We start from the raw sequence: 6,149 nt of genomic DNA, 5'->3' as shown, positions 1-6,149 counted from the left end.
GGTACTACAATCAATTGAATCAAGTGGGAGTTGATCTTCGAGATAATATAGTGATTGATATAGTTCTCCAAGTCACTTCCACCATGCTACTGGAGCTTCGTGATAAACTATAGCATATCAGGGATGAAGAATATGATCCCTGAGCTATTCGTGATGTTTGACACCGCGAAGGTATAGAAATCAAGAAGGAGCATCAAGTGTTGATGGTTAGTAAAACCACTAGTTTCGAGAAGGGTAATGGCAAGAAGGGAAACTTCGAGGATGACAAGCCAGTTGTCACTCCATTGAAGAAACCCAAGGTTGAACCCAAACCTGAGACTAAGTGTTTCTTTTATGAGGGAAGTGGTCACTCGAAGCAGAACTGCCCCACATACTAGGCATATAAGAAGGTTGTCAATGTCAACAAAGGTATATTTGATATACATGTTATTGATGTGTAGCTTACTAGTGCTCGTTGTAGCCCGTGGGTATTTGATACTAGTTCAATTTCTAATATTAGTAATTCGAAACAGGAGTTGCGGAATAAACGGAGACAGGCTAAGGAAGAGGTCTTGATGTATGTTGGAAGTGTTTCCAAGGTGGATGTGATCACCATCGCACGCTCCATCTACCTTCGGGATTATTGGTAAACCTAAATAAATGTTATTTGGTGTCTACATTGAGCATGAACATTATACTGATTGTGTTTATTGCGAGATGGTTATTCACGTAAGTTAGAGAGTAATGGGTTATTCTGTTTGCATGAATAATATCTTTCAGGATCATACACCGATTGTGAATGGTTTATTGAATCTTTATCATAGTGATACACACGTAATTAGTATTTATGCCAAAAGATACAAAGTTAGTAATGATAGTACTACTTATTTGTGGGACTGCCACTTATGTCATATTGGTATAAAACGCATGGACAAACTCCATGCTGATGGATCTTTGGTCTCACTCGATTTTGAATTGTTTGAGACATGAAACCAGGCCCATTGGTGTAAACGCATGAAGAAACTCCACGATGATGGATCTTTTGGACTCACTTGATTTTGAATCGCTTGAGACATGCAAACCATGCCACATGGGCAAGATAACTGAATGCCTCGTTTTCTAGTGAGATGGAACGAACAAGTGACTTATTGGAAATAATACATTTTGATGTATGCAGTCCAATGAGTGCTGAAGCACGCGGTGGATATCGTTATGTTCTTACTTCACAGATGATTTGAGTAGATACGTGTATATTTACTTGATGAATCGCAAGTGTGAAATGTTAAAAATTTCGAGAAATTTCAGAGTGAAGTTGAAGATCCTCGTGACAATAGGATGAAATGTCTACGATGTGATCGTAGAAGTGAATACCCAAGTCACGAGTTTGGTATAAATTTAAGACATTGTGAAAATTGTTTCACAACTCATGCCACCTGGAACACCATAGTGGGATGGTGTGTCCGTATGTCATAGCCGTGCCCTATTGGATATGGTGCGTACTATGATGTCTCTTACCGATTTGCCACTATCGTTTTGGGGTTATACATTTCAAACAACCACATTCACTTTAAATAGGGCACCATATAATTCCGTTCAGATGACACCGTATGAACTATCGTTTGGAAAGAAACCTAAGCTGACATTTCTTAAAGTTTGGGGCTACGATGCTTATGTCAAAAGGCTTCAGCATGATAAGCTCGAACTAAAGCGGATAAATGCAACTTCATAGATACCCAAAGGAAACAGTTGGGTATACCTCCTATCTCAGATCCGAAGGCAAAGTGTTTGTTTCTAAAAATGGGTCGTTTCTCGAGAAAGAGTTTCTCTCAAAATAATTGAGTGGGAGGATGGTGGAACTTGATGAGGATATTGAACCTTCACTTCAACCAGAGAGTAGCAGGGCGGAGGAAGATGTTCCTGTGGCACCTACACTAGATGCAAAGAAAGCTAATGATGGTGATCATAAAGCTTCAGATCAAGTTACTGACAACCTCATAGGTCGACAAGGACACATATTGCTGCATAGTGGTACGGTAATCCTGTCTTAAAGGTCATGTTGTTGGACAATGATGAACCTACGAGCTATGGAGAAGCGATGGTGGGCCAGGATTCAGACAAATGGCTCGAGGCCATAGAATCCGAGATAGGATCCATGTATGTAAACAAAGTGTGGACTTTGGAAGAACTACTTGATGGTCGTAAGGCTATTAAGTACAAATGGATCTTTAAAAGGAAGACATATGATGATGGTGAATGTCACCATTTAGAATGCTCGACTTGTCGCAAAGAGGTGTTCGACAAGTTCAAGGAGTTGACTATGATGAGACTCTCTCACGTGTAGCGATGCTAAAGTCTGTTGGAATTATGTTAGCAGTTGCTGCATTTTTCATTTATGAAATATGGCAGATGGATGTCAAAATATTGTTTCCGTAAACGATTTTCTTGAGGAAAGGTTGTATGTGATACAACCAGAAGGCTTTGTTGATCCTAAGGATGCTAAAAGGCATGCAAGCTCCATCGATCCATTTATGGACTGCTGCAAGCATCTCGGAGTTCAAATAAGTGCTTTGATGAGAGATCAAAGCTTTTGGTTTATACAAAGTTTATGAAGAAACTTGTATTTACAAGAAAGTGAGTGGGAGCACTATAGAATTTCTGATAAGTATATGTGATTGACGTATTGTTGATCAGAAATGATGTAGAATTTCTGGAAAGCATATAGGGTTGTTTGAAAGGAGCTTTGAAAGGAAAACCTGGATTAAGCTACTTAAACATTGGGCATCAAGATCTATAGAGATAGATCAAGATGCTTGATAAAACTTTCAAAAATACATACCTTGACAAGATTTTGAAGGAGTTCAAAATGGATTAGTCAAAGAAGGAGTTCTTGCATGTATCGTAAGGTGTGAATTTGAGTAAGACTCAAAGGCTGACCACGACAAAAGAAAGAGAAAGGACGATGGTTGTCTCCTATGCCTTAGCCATAGGCTTTATAGTATGCCATGCTGCCTATCGCACCTGGTGTGTGCCTTGCCATGATTCTGTCAAGGGGTATAAGAGTGATCGAGGAATGGAGCACTGGACAATGGTCATACTTATCCTTAGTAAATAGTGGACTAATGAAACGTTTCTCAATTATGGGGGTGATAAAAGAGTTCGTCATAAAGGGTTACGTCCATGCAAGCTTTGACACCAATCCGGATGACTCTGAGTAGCAAAACGGATTCATATAGTGGAGCAGCCATTTGGAATTGTTCCAAGTGGAGTGTGGTAGCAGAATCTACAGTATGACATAGATATTTGTAAAGTACAAATGCATCTGGATGTTGCACATCCGTTGACTAAAACCTCTCTCACAAGTGAAACATGATCAAACCCCAAAACTCATTGGGTGTTAATCACATAGTGGTGTGAACTAGATTATTGACTCAAGTGCAAGTGGGAGACTATTGTAAATATGCCCTAGGGGAAATAATAAATTATTTATTATCATATATTTCCTTGTTCATGATAATCATTTATTATCCATGCTGTAATTTTATTGATTGGAAACTCAGATACATGTGTGGATACATAGATAAACCCAATGTCCCTAGTGAGCCTCTAATGGACTAGCTCGTTGATCAAATATGGTCAAGGTTTCCTGGCCATGGACATGAGTTGTTATTTGTTATCAGGATCACATCATTAGGAGAATGATGTGATGGACAAGACCCAAACTATGAACGTAGCATGTGATCGTGTCAGTTTATTGCTATTGTTTTCTGCATGTCAAGTATCTATTCCTATGACCATGAGATCATGCAACTCATTGACACCGGAGGAGTACCTTATGTGTATCGAATATCGCAACGTAACTGGGTGACTATAAAGGTGATCTATAGGTATCTCCGAGGGTGTCTGTTAAGTAGGCATGGATCAAGACTGGGATTTGTCACTCCGTGTGACGGAGAGGTATCTCAGGGCCCACTCGGTAATACAACATCACAATAAGCTTGCAAGCAATGTAATTAAAGAGTTAGCCACGGGATCTTGTATTACAGAACAATTAAAGAGACTTGCCGGTAACAAGATTGAACTACGTATAGAGATACTGACGATCGAATCTCACGCAAGTAACATACCGATGGACAAAGGGAACTGTATACGAGGTTGACTGAATCCTTGACATCGTGGTTCGACCGATAAAGATCTTCGTAGAATATGTAGGAGCCAATATGGGCATCCAGGTCCAGATATTGGTTATTGATCGGAGAGTGCTCCGTCATGTCTGCATAGTTCTCAAACCCGCATGGTCTGCGCACTTAAGGTTCAGTGATGACTTGCTATTGATGAATTATGTGTTATGGTAACCGAAAGTTGTTCGGAGTCCCGGATGAGATCACGGACGACACGAGGAGCTCCGGAATGGACCGTAGCCAAATATTGATATATAGGAAGTTGGTATTCGAGTTCCGGAGAACTTCCAGAACTTACCGATTATGTGATGGGAGTGCGGGAACTGTTCTGGGGGTCCACCTGCCCCGGAGGGCCTCATGGGGTGTGAGAGGGGTTGCACCAGCCCCTAGTGGGCTGGCCACCCCTCCCACCAAGGCCCATGCGGCCAAAAGGCTGGTAGAAGGCTGGCCCAAGGGTGGCGCCACCTTTCCTTGGTGGGCAAGCCACCTTGGCCGCCGCTCCAAGCCCTAGGGGAAACCCTAGGGGTCACCATCCTCCACCCCTCCTCCTATATATACATGAGGAGAGGGAGGGTTGCAACATCTTAAGCCACGTCACAACCTCTCCCTCTCCCTCTAGACCATCTCCTCCTCTAGATTTTCCGGTAGTGCTTGGCGAAGCCCTGCCAGGAAAGCTACACCACCACCACAGTCATGCCATCGCGCTGTTAGGGAACTCATCTACCACTCTGCCCTCGCCTGCTGGACTGAGAAGGCGGAGACATCATCGAGCTGTACGTGTGTTGAACGCGGAGGTGCCGTCTGTTCGGTGCTTGATCGAGAATTCACGAATGGATCATGATTGGATCGCGAAGACGTTCCACTAGATCAACCGCGTTCTTTAACGCTTCCGCTTAGTGATCTACAAGGGTATGTATATGCACTCTCTCTCTCGTAGATGTTGTTCTCCATAGATTGATCTTGGTGAGCGTAGGATTTTTTTTGTTTCCATGCGACGTTCCCAACAGAGTTCTACTAGGACTAGGACTAGTTTCTCTTGAATCCTAATTCGGGTCTTGATTCTCTTGTGAGAGAATTCTTCATCTTCTGGGCCTTCGCTATGAGCCGGCCCTCCAGGCCTCTCCTTGAGCCGCCTTCCGTCGGCTTGCCCATTGGGCCTTAGGCCTTGTCGTCCCAGTCAACCCGGTAAATGAGGTGACACATGAACTGCCAAATGGTGGGCGGGTCATTCCTCGTGGTTGGGTCAATCCATGGGGTATATGTGACAGCCCGAGACCGATGCTCCAGAAGATTCCCCTTTTATTTCGTTGCCGCCGTGCGATTAGATTGTTTGTCGCATTCATCATCGCATCACGCGCATCATCAGCATTGCATCGGCACTACGTTGCCACCAGTTTTCAAAACTGCATCCGTTATTAGTTGCCAGTTCTCTCCGTTTTTGTCGTTGACCATTTTGAGACTAACCACACACGCACGCGCTCGCGGCATCGTTAAATCTTGTTTCTAAAAGTGTGTTAAAAATATTCTCGGTTTGGGTTGAGACTTGGCGTGCGGCCTTTATATGTTGTAGGTAGGCCGCTGCCAAATCTCGTCACAATCGGAGTCCGTTTGATACCCGAACGGTCGACCATAGTGGCTCCACCATCGGTTTATCATCGGACGTTTTCGGTGTTTTAAAACTCCTGTCACGGATTGCTCATTTCCCTCTCATCTTAGCCCAAAACCACTCTACACAGCCCAACTAGCCACCTAGCCCTACCCCGTGTTCGGAGCTGTCCGATTGCGATCGAATGGCTCGAATCGGACTGAAATCTGCTAACCCTAGCCCCCTACCCTATTTAAACAGCTCCCCGTGCCTAATTTAGGGCCAATTCTTTTGAGTAGGTGTGTGGAAATAAGATGCTATGAAAATAAGCCTCAAATAAGCTGTTGTGGGAATAAGTCCATGAAAATAAGCCATCCGGTTCTTTTCAGTTTCAGTCACTCAGCTTT

The sequence above is a fragment of the Hordeum vulgare genome, chromosome 6H (genome assembly GCF_904849725.1).
Source record: "Hordeum vulgare subsp. vulgare chromosome 6H, MorexV3_pseudomolecules_assembly, whole genome shotgun sequence".
In the NCBI taxonomy this organism is placed as follows: domain Eukaryota; kingdom Viridiplantae; phylum Streptophyta; class Magnoliopsida; order Poales; family Poaceae; genus Hordeum; species Hordeum vulgare.
Note: the sequence above shows the minus strand (reverse complement) of the source record.